Below are 20,113 nucleotides of genomic sequence, written 5' to 3' on the forward strand. Positions count from 1 at the left end.
ACATTTTTTTTTAAGAAAAACATGTTTCCTAATGAATGTTGAAAAATACATACAGAATACATTCTAAAGACAAGACACACACACATGTACGCAAAAACATTGTATCTAATAAGAATATTCACAAATATAAAATGCAAAATAGGCTGTTTAATTTGAGCTGGTAGGTTTCATTCATTTATAATTAATCCTAGGTTTATTTCCAGTTCTGGTCTGTCTGCGTTTCATCTTCCTACCTGTCTTCTAGATCTCCACTCTTTCACCATTTTGCTCATTTACTGTTGGATTTTTATAGCCTTGCGGAACACACTTGAGTCCCCGGGTGAGACTTCCTCACTCTGGTTGTTTAGGATTCCACCTACTGCCCAAGTGTTTGTCTTGACATATAGGACTATCCTTACACTTCACTCCTTTAATCAGGGTTTAAGAGGCACAATCAAACATTTAAAATAGCCTCATAATTTTCTATACTTATTTAAAATCCAAAGTGTAAAGTAAACAAACAAATATATGCCTTTTTCCATATCCCAACTGACTCGAAATATCCTTTAGATGTTGGAGACAAGATTCGAAAAGTACCTGTGAAGTTGAAAAAACATGATGAGTTTAGAATACACATAACTCATCCACTATGAGTTTGTGAATGTATTTCCAGTGAGTTTAGACCAGTTTGCAAATCTCCTCAGGAAACAGGGATGTCTCCCATGTTCTCCCAAATTAAAATGTGAGGAAGAGTCATAGAATTAATGGCAACATGTTTAAAGTGATGTTGTCAAACAGGAGGTTGGGTACTGTCTTGGGTCCAGATACAAAGTGAAAGTAAAAGTGAAAGTCACTCAGTCTTGTCTGACTCTTTGCAGCCCCATGGACTCTACAGTCCATGGAATTCTCTAGGCTAGAATACTGGAGTGGGTAGCCTTTCCCTTCTCCGGGGGATCTTCCTGACCCAGGGATCGAACCTAGGTCTCCCTCATTGCAGGCAGATTCTTTACTAGCTGAGCCACCAGGGAAGCCCAAAAATACTGGAGTGGGTAGCCTATCCCTTCTCCAGGGAATCTTCCCAACCCAGGAACTGAACTGAGGTCTCCTGCATTGCAGGCGGATTCTCTACCAGCTGAGCTACCAGATACAAAGGAACCCTAAATAAGACTTGTCTCAGCACACGCACCTGCTATTCCATCTCCTTTGTAGGTATATTCTTAAAATAGAGACGGGCTGCACTCATATAGAATATATGTTATAGAACAGGACAAAATCTCTAATAGAAAATTTCAGATTTCAAATTCTTTACTTGGTTTCTTGTTTTAAAAGTTTTTATTGGAGTAGAGTTTTTTTGTACTCTACTTAGTTTTGTACTAAGTAAGTTTTGACTTCGTTATGCATATACCTATATCCATTCCTTTTAGATTATTTTCCCATATAGGCTATTACGGAATATTGAGTAGAGTTCCCTGTGCTATACAATAGGTCCTAATTATACACTTGGCTTCTTAACCTGGCCCTGTGAGTTTTATTTCATTTATATTTTGTCTCAGACTTCTTGGTCCTCACTCATTTTTCTGCACTTTTGTAATTATTTTGATTATCCATTGCTTTAACTTCTGTCCTGAGATTGACCTTTGGGACTAGTTTCAATGTAAAAATTCAACCTCTTGGAAAGAGACAGTAGAATGGTGGTTGCCAGGGGCTGGGAGGTGGAGGAAACAGGGAGAGGTGGATCAAAGGGTACAAACTCCCAGTTACAAGATGAATAAGTTCTGAGAATCTAATGTACAGTGTGGTGGCTATAGTTAATAATACTGCACTGTATTGCGTATTTGAATTTTGCTGAGAGTACACTTGAAATTTGGTGAGATCTTAAGCATTCTCAGGTGGTGCCTGGTGGTAAAGAGTCCACCTGTTCAATGCAGGAGACACTAGAGACATGGGTTCTATCCCTGGGGTCGGGAAGATCCCCTGGAGGAGAAAATGGCAACCCACTCCAGTATTCTTGCCTAGAAAATCCCATGGACAGAGGAGGCTTGTGGGCTATAGTCCATGGGGCCGCAAAGAGTCGGACATAACTGAGCATGCATATACTTAAGTGTTCTCATCAAAGCAAGAGGAAAAAAGTAAAAAGGTAACTATAAATGTAACTATGTGAAGTGATGGATGCATTAATTAACTTTTAATTAATGATCAATGCTTGTGGGAATCATTTCATAATGTGGACATAGATCAGATCATCATGTTGTACACTTTGAATCTGTTACAACTTTGTTAATTATACCTCAGTAAAGCCTGCACCCTCAGAAGTATAGTTTTTAGTATCTCCCTTTGCCTTGGTTTCTTACCTACCACTCGGGAGCTGTTGGCCAAGCCCATGTGAAGAGGGGCTCTTTGGAGTCTCTTGGGAAGAAGGCAAGGTGGTCAGCTTTTACTTTCAGTTCTAGAAATGCAAACCTTTTGAGAGCTGAGCATGCCTTTGCATTCTCTGGGCAAGGAATACAAGGAGAAGAGCCCCATTTGGAACAAAGTGTTGGCCACACCTCATCATGAACAGCCATGTACTGATCTTCTCCCCGGTCACCAGATAGGAAACAGTTTAGAGGCTCAGGAACTTGTAGGTCTAATTAGAAAACAAGAAGCAAGGCAGACAGCGCCAGCTGGATAAGAAAATAATAGCAAGTATTTAAAAAATAATAAATAATTATTATCACTGTGGTGGTGATTCAGTCACTAAGTTATGTCCAACTCTTATGATCCCATGGACTGTAGCCTGCCAGGATCCTCTGTCCATGGGATTTCCCAGGCAAGAATACTGGAGTGGGTTCCCATTTCCTTCTCCAGGGAATCTTCCCAATCCAGGAATTGAACCCAGGGCTGCTGCATTGCAGGTGGATTTTTTACCGACTGATCTACAAGGGAGAGGAATCAATTATTATCACTAATAAATATGTATTTAAAAACATTAACCCAACTTTGTTTTATGCATTTTTACATATATTAACTCTCAAGAAATTCTAGAAGATAGGCACTAATATCATCATCATTATACAGATAAGGAACTGAAACACAGAGTGGTTAAGCAGCCTATCTAAGTTCACACAGCTGGTAAGTAGCAGCACTGGGACTCCAACTCTGATTCCAAGGCCCACATTTTTGACCAATATGTTATACTATCTTCTGTGTACAGTGGAGTAGAGAAAAGCAGATATTCAGAGTTGTGACAGACCTAGGGATTAGCCAACCTAGATACTGGGCTTAGAATACCGAGACCAGATCAGACCCCAACAGATGCTGGGCTGATGCTGCCAAAATGCTCCCTGCCCTGGTCAGGATGGACCCTGGAGCCAAGAAGGCCTGAGGCCACAGGTGAAGGACAACAGTGCCTGGGGCAGATCTAGGAAGGACATAAGCCACTTCATTTGAATCTTGTACTAAATAGCTGATGCGTAATTTGATTGATTGCTTGAAACCAGAGTTCAAAAATCTCAAGGGCAGTGCCAACATTTCTATGAAAAAGGGGTTTGCAGAAGACAGGCGGTTTTAGCAGAGGAGGCCGAGTAGGGGACGCATCTTGGAGCTATTTTGAGCAGTAAGTCCTGGTTCTACTTTAAATTGTATGTTTCTTTGGTGCAGCTTGAGGTCTGATGGAGGTTTAGGGGAACTCAAGTTCCTTCCTCAAGCCATTCCCTGCTCTGCCCTGATGTGAGCTGGGTGTGGCTGTTATTAATGTGTTTCCAAGTTCAGTTGCATCCCTGTGCATGTAGTGTAATGGCAAGCTTGCACCCTGAGACATGTGCAAGTCAGGAAGTCCTGGAACCCCAGAATCCTAGAGCTTCTCTTCTGAGAAGCAGGGGCATGGCTAGCATGTCCCCGGCTGGGGAACCTACCAGGAGGAGCTGAGGAATCTGCGCTCTGGGATGGGAGTGTGCTCAGTGATCAAGAGCGGATAAAATTCCATTAGAGGTAAATGTTGTCAGACAGCAGGCTGGAAAGATATATTTTAAGCTGAGAAATTACTTAATAAATTCAGACCAACACTCTGTGACATTTCCCACAAGACTTTAATGCTGTTTACAAATTCCAGAGAACACCCTGAGTCGTTTCTGGCATGGGCTTATGATTTATTTCAAAGAAAAATGGGACAGAGTGTGTGGGTTTGTGTTTAATGTGAAAAGGGATTTGGAGATGAAAAGTCAACTGGCATGAAAGATTGCAGGGCAAATGCAAAGTAGCAAAGCCTGTGGGTGGCCTTGGAGCATGTAATAGGGTATTGAGAAAGGAAGAGCCTCTCACCATTCCAGCGATAATCAAACAGTTCCATTTGCACCGGCCAATAATGCTTTAAAGAGGATGGGTTTGGAGGGAACACTAGATCCGGGGTTTCTGAAGCACTTCAATCCCAAACACTTTCAAGGACAGGCAGAACTTCTGCCCTAAGAAGGGAGGCCGGACATAGTTCATTCTCCACCCAAGTTGACATTTAGAGGACATGACCTTCATCTGCAGTGAGATGCACTTAAGTGAGGTAGGCCAGGGAGTTCAGTTAAGTTCAGTCGCTCAGTCGTGTCTGACTATTTGCGACCCCATGAATCGCAGCATGCCAGGTCTCCCTGTCCATCACCAACTCCCGGAGTCTACCCAAACCCATGTCCATCAAGTTGGTGATGCCATCCAGCCATCTCATCCCCTGTCGTCCCCTTCTCCTCCTGCCCCCAATCCTTCCCAGCATCAGCGTCTTTTCCAATGAGCCAACTCTTCGCATGAGGTGGCCAAAGTATTGGAGTTTCAGCTTCAACATCAGTCCTTCCAATGAATACCCAGGACTGATCTCCTTTAGGATGGACTGGTTGGATCTTCTTGCAGTCCAAGGGACTCTCAAGAGTCTTCTCCAACACCACAGTTCAAAAGCATCAATTCTTTGGCGCTCAGCTTTCTTCACCGTCCAAGTCTCACATCCATACATGACTACTGGAAAAACCATAGCCTTGACTAGATGGACCTTTGTTGGCAGAATAATGTCTCTGCTTTTCAATATGATATCTAGGTTGGTCATACCTTCCTTCCGAGGAGTGAGCGTCTTTTAATTTCATGGTTGCAATCACCATCAGCAGTGATTTTGGAGCCCAAAAAAATTAAGGCCAGGGGAGGCAGTTCCAAAGAAAATAAGACCTTGGACCAGGGACATGAAGGAAGACCTGGGAACAAACTTTCCATGTCTGATGCTCTGTGTTTCTTAGGAACACAGGGATGGATAGTATGACCTATGACTTCATCTCTGTGTGGCATAGAGATCACACACGGGTCAGGGAAGGGGACATACCCCCAGTCAGCTGTTGAAGTGGTCCAGGGGACAATGGGTTCAGTATCGGGTGATGAGGGAGGCAGCCATGTGGAGCCAGGCTGGCCGGGAAGGGACAAAATGAAGAAGGATCTTCTTTCTCCTTTTCTGTCTCTTCTCTTCTCCTCAGGAAACTCCCAGGCCCATTCATCTTGCTTGCCATCGAGTATGTGGTTTGAATGGGAAACGAGGACACTGACATTCCCCATCTCTCTTGAAAAAAAAAAAATGACATTCCATTTGATTTTGGAAAATACACAATATTCCACTTATAAAATATTCAATCACTGTCATTAATCCTCCCGCCTGGGCTGGCCCTGCCCCATTTAGGCATGAGCTGCAGACTTTAGCTGTGGCCACAGGCCCAGAAACCACTCAGACTTCTCTGGTGTGGATGGCATCATTAGAGGCTTGAGGGTCCTCTGTTCTGAGAGTTGAACTTTCCAGGGTGGGAGTCTGGGTCTGCAGGGGCTTTCAAAGCAGTCTCTAGGCTTAAAGGCAAAGGGCTCCAATTGACCTGGCCTCCTGTGGCCGGGCTGAGGATTTATAGAGAAGTTCTGGGCCTTGATACATTAATTCCTCTTAACGTAACAAAGGGTAACAGCTCCAGAAGTCCTATTCCACTCTCCAAAGCTCAAATGCCGTTAAGAAGTGGACCAGCTTTCCCCTCCTGGGCTGGCCTGCAATTCTTTTTCTCCTTCAAGCTTTTCTCTCACTCCTTCCTCTTTCGTTATTGTTTTTTTTCCCCCTTACAGTTTCAACATTTATTTATTTATTGTTAAAAAATTAATCGTAGAATCTCAACATGTCAGAGCAGGATGGGACTTTAGGAAATACCAAGTCCAAGCCCCTGATTTGACAAGGGATGAAACTCAGGCCCAGAAAGGGGAGTTGTTTTCCCCAAAGCTTCAAATCAACAACTTCTCTTCTATTCCCCATGCCTTCTTCCCAGAAGAGTCCCTTTGCCAGGAACCTAGGCTTGTCAGCTGGGGGCAGCACGCCCAGCTTGGCCTCCTGAGGGTGCCCCCCTGCAACCTGCTGCACTCTCAGATGAGCAGCTGAGCCCTAAGGTGGGGTGAGCTGACAGATGGCCAATCCTTTCCAGCTCCTGGGACAGTTTTCCAGGATTACCCTGTTTTCTACTAAAAGACTCTTCTTGTCAAAGCCTCATTTTCCTGCCCAGAGTCTCAGCTCTCTGTGTATCAGAGAGCCCTCCTGGTTTTGTATCTTGGGCCGTACTAGACTACCTCCTCTAGGACTCATCCCAGGATGGATGGTCTCTATTCTGGGCTCAGGGCTCTGTCCTCCTTCCCCTCCAACCCCCAGGGCACTCCTCCCCTCCCTCTACTCACTCTGTCTGCCCAAGGCACCACTCAGATTTCACCGGGGCTCCAGATTGACTTGGATTTGGCATTTGGTCAATATTCCTCAGGAGCTGTTAGGAGGATCTTCAAGCTTAAAAATGTAGAGAGAAGGGAAAGATGTTCTCCTCTGGGGGAGGGTGGGGATAATATTTTGGTCCACCTGACTCTCCCCTGAGCTCCAAGGGAGAGCCACTGACAGTCATGTTGCAATGTTCCCTTCACTGTTGGAGAGACTGCCTGGGACTGGGTAAGGAGGAGTCTGTGAGTGATTATCCTTAGCGCCCAGCTACTGGTCCAGGCTCTTGCAAAGGGTGAGGACATTTCCTATGGGGCAGGTTGGACAGATGTCCAACCCCTGATGTCCTCCCTTGCACATCCCTTTGGGTTTCTCCCAAGGCCACCTGAGCCCAGGAGTCCTAGGGCCTGGAGTTGGGGCCAGCCCAGAATCAAAGTGTTGGGCAGATCTTAGGAGTCATCAGCTCCTTCATGTTGAGGACAAGGACCCCTAAGGGCAGGACTACAAAGTTACTCCAAGTCCTGCAGTTCGTTGGTGATACAGCCAGAGTACAACTGATACCTTTTTTTCCCGGATGTTAGGGTCCATCACCAACACTGCCTCCAGGAGCGTCCCAGTAGCTCTGGAAGGCCAGCAGAACAGGGAGATCACCTCATTTTCTCAGATGTGGAAAGAGGCTAACTGTGAGACTGGCAGAACAGGGAGGTTGCCTCATTTTCTCCAGTGTGGAAAGAGTCCTGTCAGTGCTCTGAGACCAGACTCCTTGGTCCTGCTTGGGTTGCAGTACTGCTCAGAGAGGTGCTGCGGGATGGGGAAGACGTGGGTCTGGGTTCCTCAGAGAGGTGCTGAGGGATGGGGAAGGCGTTAGGTGTGTGTTCCGGACCAGCACTACCAAGCCCTCTCTGGGGGTAGCTCTGTCTCTTTCTGTACCCCAGAGTTTCGGCCACCACAAGGACATGTGTACCAAGTGGGCAGTTAGTCCATGGTGGCTGGAAATTATGAAGTCCTTTCAGTCATGGAAAGGACCAAGAGTGGCACTGTATTTTGCATCCTATAATGGGGCCAAAGATGAAGAAGTGAACGGGGTGGTTTGGGCAGAGGAGGACCTGACTGTGGATGCTCATGGTACTCAGTCTTGCTCTGTTTCTCTCCTGTTCCTTTCAGCATTATAATTCCATGATTCTAAAATAAAACATTCTGTTTTCTGATTATAACCTTTGTAATGAAGAGTTTGAGCTAGTGGCTCCAAGAAAAAAAAATCATAGGAGCTATTTGACTCTGCATCTGCACATTACCCAACTGATGTTGGGATCGAAAAAAGTGGCTGGAATCCACAATCCGCTTGGGTTGTTCACTTGAAAAACCTTTGGGCTTCCCCCAAGGCCTGGTCAGTGAGCCCCTGAAGAGTCACGGGTAACTTGAAAAACATTCCAGCAAGAACAAAGCTAAAGCTAAATAAGCCAAGTGGCCAGGACAGAGCTTCTCACTTATCACAGAGAGATAATTGCCAGCTCTGGCTTTGTCCTAATACCACCAGCAGCCTTCCCTCACAAAGTCCCCCATTGCTGCCACATCCTTTAATGATGAGGGGAGCGATTGATGTGATCCTGCTAACGAGGGCTTATGGATTGCTGGGGTGAGGGCAGAGCTGGGCCTTCCACAACAAACCTTTTCCTTCTGGAAGCAGCCCTTGTTCTAACACTGGCTCTGGGCTTCCTGTGATGCCCATTCATAAATGATTCAGGCCCTGCTTTTCACAGAGCATTGAAGCTCTGTTTCTCCTTCCTCTACTCGGGGGCACGAACGGCAGCCTGATGCTGGGATTTAACCACCCAGTAAAGCTCTCAGGTTCAAGAATAATAAGGAGGCCATGTAAAGAGCACACAAATCCCACGTCCAACCAGCAACAGTTGTCAGCGTGGCAGGGGCTCTGGGGAGGTGGAGGCAGGGGAGACGATGCTGCCAAGGGCCTATCTGGGGGCTTCTTGGGAGAAGGTATCCTGTAATGGTCTTTACAGACCGGGACCTGGGGACTGGAATCGTCGAAAAGAAGGTAAAGAAAAGAAGGGCATGGGGGACCCAAGTCTCGAGTGAAACAAGGGTACTTTATTTGTAAAAATGCATGTTTATACATCTTTAATCAAATGATTACTCAGCCATTAAAAAGAATGAAATTTTACCAGTTGCAACAAAATGGATAGTCTTTTAAGTAAAAGGTCACTGAAGAGAGTCACTGAAGGGAATCCTAGCAGGTGTCCTTTTCCATGATCTCAGTCTTGAGAACGGTGTGCAGCTCTGCTTGTTCCTGTTTCCCAGGAACCGATAAGGAACAGAGAGTCTTTGAGAAATGGCACACAAAGGAAGAAAACATATTGGATCTCTTAAAGTTGAATGTCCCCTGACCGTACCCTGCCCTTTTCAGAGGTACAGCAGAGAGGTGGCCCTGCTAGGCTCCTGGGATGCAGCTTTCTAAGTCCTTTATGAACATAGGACCAGCTGATTTGTTCACTTCCAGGAAGGTCAGACACCTCCCAGGGCTGGTGGTCTCAAAGCCAGGCCACGGAGAAGGACTCCTCCTGTTATACCACCTCCCTCAGTTGAGGGGAAGCAGTGCCCATTCCCCAAGGCCTGCATATATGCTCCTGCTGCCACCAGGAGGCTGGAATCCTGTTTTTCTGGCTTCTGTGAGTCTGAAATACTATGCTTCTCAGTGGCCTTATAAATCTCAGTCATCACTCATGGCCCAGCCTGGACACTTTGTAAAGCTTTCTCCAACACTCCAGCCCAGTTTTCAGAAGCCCCAGTGGTAGTAAATTTCTATATCCTCTAGTAATAATGGCAATGATATAGTGACCATAATCATGATAACAGCCAACATTTCCTAAGCACACATTTTGAGCCAAGTTCTCTGCTAAGTGCTCTTCTGTATGAACTTGGGTCTGTCTTCACCATAACCTTAGGAAGGTGGTCGTGACAGTAAGAAAGTGGAGGCACTCCTTGATTTTGGTTTCGTGTGTGTGTGTATGTGTGTGTGTGTGTGTGTGTGTTAGTTCTTCTTCCCTCTACTGAACTCTCCAAGGGGACGGGATATGTTACACGGCATGAATGGTGAATTTTGGGGCTCTGTTAGACAAGAGCTGATTAAACCTCATAGCAGCGGCACGAGGGAGTCAGTGTTCTGCCATTTTTCCCATGAGGTTCAGAGAGGTAAAGCAAGTTGTTGACTGATCTCAAGTCACACAGATTCTAAGTGCCGCAGTTGGACATAGACTGTGGCTGTCTTGTTTCTTCTATAAGCTGGTGACTGAATGAACAATCCTACTACCACTTACCAGGTATATGACCTTGGGCTTAACCTCTCTCCGTTTCAGTTTCATCTTTTGAAAAATGGTAGGTAGAAATACCTGATCTAAAGTTGTGGTGAGGAATGAATGAGATAAATGCATGTATGGAGCTTAGAGGGGGCTTCCTATTTGGTGCTAGTGGTAAAGAACTGCCAATGCAGGAGATGTAAGACGTGGGTTCTATCCCTATGTTGGGAAGATCCCCTAGAGGATGGTATGGCAACTCACCCCAGTATTCTTGCCTGGAGAATCCCATGGACAGAGGAGCCTGGCAGGCTACAGTCCATAGGATCACAGAGTTGGACACAGCTGAAGTGACTTAGCATGCATGCATACACCTGGAGCTTAGAACAGGGTCTCTGACATACAGTAAGTAATAAATATTGGCTACTATTATCATGCTCAGTGTAACACAGCAAATATTTAATGAGCAGCTTTGACTCTTGGTCGGGGCCCTGTATTAGGGAGTTCTTGCTTTATTCCTCTTTTTCACTCTCCACAGTGCCTTGAAAAACATCAAGCACAGAGTAGCTGATCAACAAATGTTTCTGATGGATTTTTGCAATATAGAAGAGCTCTTCTGCCTATCATTGTGAATGTTTCCATCTGTCAGTATGTATATTTCTTTTCCTCCCTCTTGCACCTGATTTGGGAAGAACCAATGGCTGTGTGACCATTCAATTCCCTGATTCTGACTCCCTGATTCTGGGAGCCAGGTGACCAGGGTCTTTAGGTTCTAAAATAACTTTGACCTTGTTAAGTTACTTCCACCTTTGCACTTCTGGGGTTTGGCTTACGTGGCGTCTTGGGTCCCTTGTAAGCTTCAATTCCTAGAGAAAGTGAATGTTAAGGGAGAGGAGACCTTGCAATGCTCCCCAATTCTTAGCACTGGGATCTCAGTTGTAGAACGTGGCAGCTACTTTAAATAGCTTTCAATTGAGAAAGAGAATAAAAGGGTGTAAAAAACCTCTCAGTCATGGGGTCAGCCCATCACTCTATTCTTAGCCGTGACCATGCCCATGCTGGCCACACTCTGCCTACCCCCTTTCCTTTTATAACCCCAGCCCAGATTAAGGAAGGATTCTGTGAATATGTGTATGTGCACATGTGTGAAGTAGTTACTTCGAGAAAACCTAGGTTGCTGAGTTGGCCATTGGCAGCTTTGGCTGCAACTATTGGGAAGAAAAAACTGCAAGATTTTAAAATTCACTGGATTTGGCTAATGTTGATCCAATTGTTGGATTGCCTTCCAGGGAGCCTGCTGTGTGTGTATCTGATGTGTGTGTGTTGAGGGGAGGGTTGTGTGGTGGAGGGGACAGTCAAACCACATGCTTCATCTGAGCAAATGGAGAATGCAACCTGGCTCAGTCCAGGAAGTTGGGTAGAAAAATTAGGGCAGAAAGTTGATATTGCTCAGGTAAGAGGGAAGAATGGGGGTCTCTCCATCCTAGACATTTGAGGTTTTTCATTCAGGCGTGTTGCCATGGAGAGAGGAAGCAGAGCCACAACAAAGCTCTCCAGGAGCTTCTGAGACTCTACAGGTGCAATGCTTACCTGGGAAGCCGGAGTTGGAATCACACGACAGGAAAAGGGAGGACATGCAGTCTTTCTTAGAAATTTGGGATAAATGATATGACTGCCTAACTTCTTCTCCTGCTCTCTTGGGAGTTCCTGATTTTCGATTCTCTTCAAAATACTTTCCCAAGAGAAAAGGTCTGATCATACTCTGAATTGTTATTGTTGTTGTTTAGTCACTCAGTTGTGTCCAACTCTCGTGACTCCATGGACCAGCCTGCTGGGCTCCTCTGTCCATGGGATTTCCCAGGCAAGAATACTGGAGTGGGTTGCCATTTCCTACTCCAGGGGACCATCCCGACTCAGGGATCGAACCTGTGACTCCTGCATCGGCAGGCAGATTCTTTATCACTGGGCCACCAGGAAAGCCCATACTCTGAGTTAGCTGCTACTAAATCCTTGGTTGAAAAGGCAGTGGATGTACCTGGCCAAGTATGAGAGAAGGATGTGGAAGGATTAAGGGTGGGGAGAAGGCTTCCTCTTACTTTGCTGAGGGCAGGAGCGGCCCAGGGGCAGCTGGACCTTTTTGTCTCCCCAGTCTGAGTTTGTACTTTATCCTAAGGCTTTATATCCTAAAGAGTGCATTGAAAGGATGTCTCGAAGAGTTGCCTTGTACCTGCTGAAACATGGCAATGAGTTGGCAGGGCAAAGTCCTGCTGTGGAAATCTGGATGAGGGATGGTTTGAATTTCTGAAGTTCTCCTGTCACATGCTTGGAGTACACCTTGTTCCAGCAAGTGAGGCCTGGGGTGTGAGACTTCCTTACCCTTAGCAGGTATCATGGGGCTGTGAAAGGGAGTAGGAGAGAGAAGGGTGAAATCTGGGAAGCTTGTGAACTGGCAAACCTAGCTCTCTAGTGTGGGCTAGAGCATCTGTAACAGCAGACCTAGGGGCACCTTCTGAACCAATTTAGATGAGCAGGGCCAGCTCCAGAGCCTGGCTCCAGGGCCCACCTTATTTCTCTGGGAAACCTTCCAGAAAGCCTTGGCACTGCCCTCAGCCCTGGTACATCCCCAAGGCTTGGCCTTTACCATATTATATGGAAATGACTTGACCCTGTGTCTCCCCAACTAAACTGAGGGATCCCTGAGGGACTGTGTCTCCCTTACCCTACATCTCTGTGCCTGGCAGGAGCAAGAAGTCAGTCAATCAAACTGAAGCATAACACACAGTGGACACAACACAAAGGCTGTCTTCTTGCCCTTCTGAACATTTTCACAGTTGACTTCTGACTCTGTGAATAAAGACCATTCACTTTGAGGATGCACAGTTTTCCAGCCCTTGTCAGCTTGTACCTGTCCCTTCCTGCCTTTCTGCCCCCTAGCGCCTCAGTCTCCTGGCCTGGGCTCAAGGAAGGAGGCCTAACAGAGCTGAGTGTACCTATGCTCCATGTAAAAATTCCAAGCCAAGACAGAGCCCACCAGGGGGACCATCCACTCTGGGACGCTGCCCTCCATTAGCTTGCATTGCTGAGAGCTGGCTGTGGAGCCCCGCTCCTCGACCCCTTCTCCTTCATGATGAACCCCAGCTCAGGTGGAACAAGGCAGAGCCACTGGGCTAAGAAATTATCTCTGATTCTTGCCAAGGAAGGAAAGCAGGAGCAGGAGCCTCTTCCTTGGAGGTGAGTTATTTAATCACTTGTCTTTCCCCTGAATCAATGCAACTAATGAACATTTTTTGCCTCTTCCTTCTTTCACCTCTGTCCGTCAGCTTCTTACTCAAATTTCCTCTTCCAGTTCTTGTGCCCTCACCAATGTCATCAGTGACTTACTTGGACAAAGCTGGCTCACACTGCAACCCAACTCTCATCTTCCTCTTCTCATCATCTTTCCCCCACCCCAGCCTCTCTCCCCTATGCATCACAATCAGCCTGTTCTGGAGTGATACCAGCTCTGAGGACTGGAAGTGCCAGTACCTGCTCCTGTCACATTAAGGGAAGGCCCTCGAGTTACCTCTAAGAGGGAGACTTCAGAACAAGGAGGTGGGGCCCGGTGGAGAGAGAGGGGAGCAGCAGAGTCATTTGTCATGGCTAAATGGAAATTCATTGCTATAACCCGAGGGCTATAGAAAAGCTTCAGCCATGCTGGCAAAGACAACAGGAACTCCAGCAATTTGTAGAAAAACAAGCTACAGCCCCAAATCAATCTATTGGCTGGTGGTTCTTATTTCTAAGATGTAGGGGCACTAGGTCCCCTGGCTGCTCTGGGACCTGGGTAGCCTGAGGTCAGATGGCATGAAGAACTGGGCTACCATCTCTCTGACATCCCTGTAGGTATCAGCTCTGGGTAGTTAGTGGCCAGGGGTCAAGTGTGAGTTCTGCCTGCCTCTTCCTCTTTCTGTAGGCTGAGGCAAACTCTCCCTGGCCATGGTGCTGACACGTCAGAGGAGCTCCATCAACAAACCTGGATAGTGTTTACTGACTGCCCTACACTTCCCTAGACATCCTGGGGGACATGAGAGTGTGTGCTGTGTCTCCACCCCTCAAACTGCTTGCGGTCTAGTTGAGGAAAGAAGACTAACCCAATGATTGAAGTTGAGAGGACATAAGGTCTTGAGTGTGCAAAATAGGAGTGTGAAAAAGGGCTCTAGCTGAGCTAAGGAGTCCATTAATGATGAATTCATTAAATTGGATAGTAACTTACAAAGTGCTTTTATAGAAATTTACCTTATTTTGGTTATTCTGATTCTTATGCCAACATTTCTGTTGTAGGCAGTCATTATTTCACCATTTTAAAGATGGTGCAACTGAGGTTGAGGAAATTTAAGCCATAAGTTGATTTGATCACCAGTGTGATTTTGAGTTCCCTACTCCTTTCATCATATTGTGTCAAGGATTTAAAGGAGATAAGACTCCAGGTAAGTAGGATTTAGATTAATGAAAAGTAAAGAAAATGAAAATTCAAGGAGAAATGGCATGAGCAGGATGTATGCTTGGCATATAGCAGAGGCTTAAGAGTGCTGAGTGAAGGAATAAATACACAAATGAATTCAAGAATGCCCCACATCTTGGGATGGGAAGGAGATGGAGAGGGGAGCAGTTGAGTCATTTTGATGGAAATTTATTGGTATAATCCCGGGGCTAGAGAAAGACTTTTCTAGTGTCTAGGACATGTACTGCGGAACAGTGAGGGAGAAGGGTGAATGAGTGGGGTGTGGCTGGAGTATGGAGTCCTGGGGATCCAGGCAGAGGAGTTTGGACTGATATGGGAGGCCCAGAGAGAGCCACTGAGGTTCTGGAACTCTCTTGCATTTCCCCTGAAAGCAAGAGAGTCATGCCTACCTCTACATATCCATTCCTAACAAGATGGCCTACCCAGGGGCACAGTGGCATAGAGACCAGACCATGGCACTAACAGTTCAAAGATGACAGTTCTGAGCCCAGATCTGTAGTGTCTAGACCCTGGGCAAATCTAAGAAAGTCTCCAAACTTCAGCTTCCCTCTTCTTCAGAGCTCAGCTGAAATGTCACCTCTCTGATACTCTGATTAAGTCAGGCCTCTGTCACACTTTATTTTATGGCACTTCTACTTCTCCCTTGTGGCACTTATCACAATTCTAATTACTTGTCTAATAGCTACAGGTACAGGAGTTGTACCTGTCGTGTTCAGTGCTGACTCCTTAGCTCTGAGCGTGGGACTGAGAATAGTTCTCAAGAAATAATGGCTTAATGAATGAATAGATTTGTTGAATGGGTATAATAAAGTTAACTAACTTACAGAGCAGTTGGGAAGATTAGAGGTCATCTCATAAGTTCTTTGTAAAGCAGTAGGTAAGTGGCAAGATGATTGTTATTGGGACCTGGATAAAGACCATGTCAAGAGACTGGAGGCAGGAAGGTCCTCCAGTGTCAGTCATCTAGGGGGATGTGAGGGTGGAGAGGGGTTGAGAGAGTGTGACATTTGGAAGAAAGAGTGACAATGTATAGCAATCAACTGTCCATACATAGAATAGAGGAGAGGAAAAGCTCTTTAGGTTTGCAGCCAGAATGACTAAGAGAATGGAATTGTCTTCCAGGACAATAGTGGGCAGGTAAGGAGAGTCCCCTTTCTCAGGGGTTCTGCTGACCTCTCCCTCTCCAAAACTTCGACTGTCCCTCCCTATCTTCCCTTTCTGTACTACCTCTGTCCCATCTGTCTTTCTTGTTGTTGTTGTTCAGTCGCTCAGTCATGCCCAGCTCTTTGTGACCACATGGATGATAGCATGCCAGGCTTCCCTGTTCTTCACCATCTCCCAGAGCTTGCTCAAATTCATGTCCATTGAGTCGGTGATGCCATCCAACCATCTCATCCTCTGTTGTCCCCTTCTCCTCCTGCCTTCAATCTTTCCCAGCATCAGGGTCTTTTCTAATCAGTGCTTTTTGTACCAGGTGGCCAAAGTATTGGAACTTCAGCTTCAGCATCAGTCCTTCCAATGAATATTCAGGATTGATTTCCTTTAGTATTGACTGGTTTGACCTCCTTGCAGTCCAAGGGACTCACAAGAGTCTTTTCCAACACCGCAGTTCGAAAGCATCAATTCTTTGGTGCTCAGCCTTCTTTATGGTCTAACTCTCACATCCATACAGGACTTTTGTGGGCAAACTAGTATCTCTGCTTTCTATTATGCTGTCTAGGTTTGTCATAGCTTTTCTTCCAAGGAGCAAGCATCTTTTAATTTCTGGCTGCAGTCACCATCTGCAATGATTTTGGAGCCTAAGAAAATAAAGCCTGTCACTATTTCCATTGTTTACCCATCTATTTGCCATGAAATGATGGGATCGGATGTCATGATCTTTGTTTTTTGAATGTTGACTTTTAAGCCAGCTTTTTCACTCTCCTCTTTCACATTCATCAAGAGGCTCTTTAGTTCCTCTTCACTTTCTGCCATAAGGGTGGTGTCACCTGCATATCTAAGGTTATTGATATTTCTCCCAGCAATCTTGATTCAGGCTTGTGCTTCATTCATTCAGCCTGGCAATTCGCATAATGTACTCTGTATATAAGTTAAATAAGCACAGTCACAATATACAGTCTTGACGTACTTCTTCCCCAATTTGGAACCAGTCCATTGCTTCACGTCTGATTCTAACTGTTGCTTCTTGATCTGCATATAGGTTTCTCAGGAGGCAGGTAAGGTGGGCTAGTATTCCCATCTTTTTAAGAAATTTCCACATCTGTCTTTGTCTCCCTATCATTCTCTGCCTTGGTGTTCCTTTGTCTTTCTTTATATTTTTTTGCCTTTGTTCCTCCCTGCCTCTGACCTTGCTCTGAGCCTACTACTGGGTTGGCCAAAAAGTTCATTTGGGTTTTCCCATAAGATGTTATGAAAAAACTCAAACAAACTTTCTGGCCAACCCAATATGCTGTCTAATGTCTTCCTCTGCCTCTTTCCTCTCCGTGTAGTTTCCTTGGGCCCTCTCTCTGCCTTTACTTCCACTCTCTCCTGAGTGCTTTACCCCTTTGAATGTTTATCTCTTCCAGCCTCTTTCCTGCCACCTGTCTGCTGCTTCTGGCACACTGGCTGCATATTGGTATCTACTAGGTCAATGTCAATATCAATACTGAAGATTTCTCTGGGTCCATCTTCTCTCAGCCCTTCCACCCTGCCATCTGCCTCTGATGTCCCGTCTCCCCTGCCTCCTTCCTCCTTGAATTCAGAGATTCACTGATACCTGCCAAATTGTGAAGCAGACCCCAGGGCTGACAGTCCTTCAGCCTCTTTCCTATCCCTTGCTATGAATCTCCTTGTTTAAACTGATTTTTCCATTCATCCCTGGGATTCAGCTTTCACCCTGACCTAGACTGCCTGATGCTGTCTTCTTGTCTGCCTTGCCTGGCTCTTGCCTCCCTCTTTCCTAACCTGATAATGAGGCAAATATCTCGTTGCCTTTTAGTGCCTTGATTTAATGCCCCGTGCATCTGTCTTCACACCAGAATGCTTGTCTAGAATAAACTGTCAGGGGACATGGACCTCGCTAGTGTCACTCTCTTTCAGTCTAGCCTAGACTCTGTAAACATGTCTGATACCAGTGTTCATGATGCTGCTGATAAAGATGATGATAAGTGAGATGAATCACGGCGATGTTTCTGGACCCATGCCTGGCACATAATAGGTATTCAATAACCATTAGTAGACTCTTAATCTGAATGATAATGTTAATTGGTTTTCAAGGCTCCTTTTTTTTTTTTTTATTGCAAATAATGGAAACCAACTCAGAGGAGCTTAAGGAAGAAGGAGACTCTCTGGGGATGTTGATGACCCTAGACCCAAGGGCAGGGCATAAATTTGGGCTTCATTAGAGTTGGGAGCCAGGGGCTAGGAGACTGTCAGGGCCAGGGACAACTACTGCCCCCTGTGTGGTCTCATCTTTTTTTCTGTATATTTGCTTCCTTCTTCTCTTTGCAGACAAGCCTCCTCTGCTCTTTTCTGTGCATGGCAGAATATGGTCACCCTGCCTCAGCATCAGTCTTCTCTCTAATCTCCAGAGCCACCAACTCATGTTTTGGTTCTTTAAGTCCATATTTGTGGAAGAGAAATGTGATTGTCCCAGCTGAGGTTTAGCACCTACTCTGGCCCTTCAGCTGTCATGTTCTGCAAACACAGGCACTGGAATGTTCCCCTCCAGAGTGACTGGAGTGATTCTTTAAAGGTTGTGTGTTAGTGGAGGGGTGATGAGGTGGGGGGACAGGGAAGACACAAGAGAAAGTGCCTCTTATATAAAATACAGTAGAAAGAATGAAGTCTGTCAGATTTGACATACCCATGTTAGTCAACCTGAGTTCTCTCATCCGATTTCCTTGGACTCTTGCATCCCAATGAGGGATCACTCCATGGAGTCTGGTCCCCAGATCGGTGCCGGAATCAGCTTATCTAAAGTGAGGAAGGTGGTACCAGCACACACCTACATTCTTCGCCCTGGCAGGGTCCTTTAGGTCCAACCCCAACTCATTTCCTGTCTATTGCAAGGAAGGGAGGTTGTTCAAAAACCCTAGCCAAGCCTGAGTGGCAGCTCCTTCACAGAAGTTGATTGCAAAGCCAAAAGCACTTCTGCTCCTGGTGAAGATAAAGAGAAGCATCTTCCCACACTGGCTGCAGCGATGGATGGCTTCACCCTTCTGCAAGTGATTACTTTGGCTCAGATAAGGAGCCCAGCTGGCTGGAGAGCCAGCAGATTTCCTGTAATCTCTTTCCTGGGATTTGAACTCGAACAACCTCAATCACTTCTCCCCTCCTCCCCTTACCCCATGCCTTTTGCAATATCAACTTTGTGATCTTCTCTGAGAAGAAACAAATGTTTGGGCCTCTAAGAGCTCTGGAAACACTGGATTTTGGGATAAAGCAAAGTCCACTTAGCAATGGAGTATTGAGGTTAAGAACTCAGGATTGGAGTAGACAGAATGGGGTTTGTATTCTGGTACATGCGTCCTTAGTCACTCAGTTGTGTCAGACTCTTTGTGACCGAAGTTGCCTGCCAGGGTCCTCTGTCCATGGGATTCTCCAGGCAAGAATACTGGAGTGGGTAGCCATTTCCTTCTTCAGGGTTATATTCTGGTAGGTTAATCAATAGTTTACAAAGTATTTTTTTTTATTATTATCTGTATTTTTTAAAATCGTGGAGAAACTAAGAACTTTGTGAATTTCTTTACATTTGTTTTATTGTCTAGTTTTGTTTTTCTTTTGCATTATATTTCAAGGTAATGCCATAATCTTTTTAGTGCCTTGGGCCTCTCAATTCTGGATTTTTCATTTATTCAACATGTGACCTGAGTCAAACTAAGTAAGATGGGGCAAATTATATATCAATTCCATTGGGTTATTCTGAGGATTAAATCGGGATAAGGAATGTTAGCCTATAGCCTAGCTCCTGACACATAGCAAGCACTCTCTGAATTGTAGCTTTTACTGCAGTTTTAGAGAAGGGGTTTTAAAAATATGAATCTGGAGCAGGCAAACAGCCACATCCAGACAAGAATTGTTCTGTGGGAGTGACTGGTATGGACTGTGCCTCAGACTGGTCCTGTGGAACCTGATGAGAAGTCCCTGAGATTTGGGGTGAGGTCAAGGTCAAGGACTTCCCTGGTGGCTCAGAGGGTAAAGCGTCTGCCCACAATGCGGGAGACCTGGGTTTGATCCCTGGGTCGGGAAGATCTTCTGGAGAAGGAAATGGCAACCCGCTCCAGTATTCTTGCCTGGAAAATCCCATGGATGGAGGAGCCTGGTAGGTTACCGTCCATGGGGTCGCAAAGAGTCGGTCACGACTGAGCGACTTTACTCACTTTACTCAAGGTCAAGGGGGAGAAGCTCCTGACCAGGAAAAGGGTGGACATTCCTGATTTTCCTAATACTTCAGCATCTAGAAAAATAGGCTAAAAGTCAAATATTAACATCTTGTACCTCACTTAGACTGACTTTCTTGTTCAGTTTCTCTCCTTACTTTAGGATTCTCACAGTAGATGTCATTCTTCTGTTTCTAGGAAAGACTGTTCTCTGGCCCTGTCCTGACCTTGAGGAATC

The 20,113-nt window shown here is 45.7% G+C and overlaps 1 long non-coding RNA gene across 1 annotated transcript in view; it reads left to right on the forward strand.

The window, feature by feature from the left end:
* Positions 1–20,113, forward strand: part of LOC145507305 (uncharacterized) — a 140,109-nt gene that overhangs the window by 33,520 nt on the left and 86,476 nt on the right. The window contains exons 3-4 of the long non-coding RNA XR_014054762.1: positions 10,550–10,659; positions 14,332–14,477. This is a non-coding gene — a long non-coding RNA (uncharacterized LOC145507305). The remainder of the gene's footprint in view (positions 1–10,549; positions 10,660–14,331; positions 14,478–20,113) is intronic.

Source organism: Giraffa tippelskirchi, chromosome 5 (genome assembly GCF_054371585.1).
Source record: "Giraffa tippelskirchi isolate mGirTip1 chromosome 5, T2T-mGirTip1v1.2.pri, whole genome shotgun sequence".
NCBI classification, from domain to species: domain Eukaryota; kingdom Metazoa; phylum Chordata; class Mammalia; order Artiodactyla; family Giraffidae; genus Giraffa; species Giraffa tippelskirchi.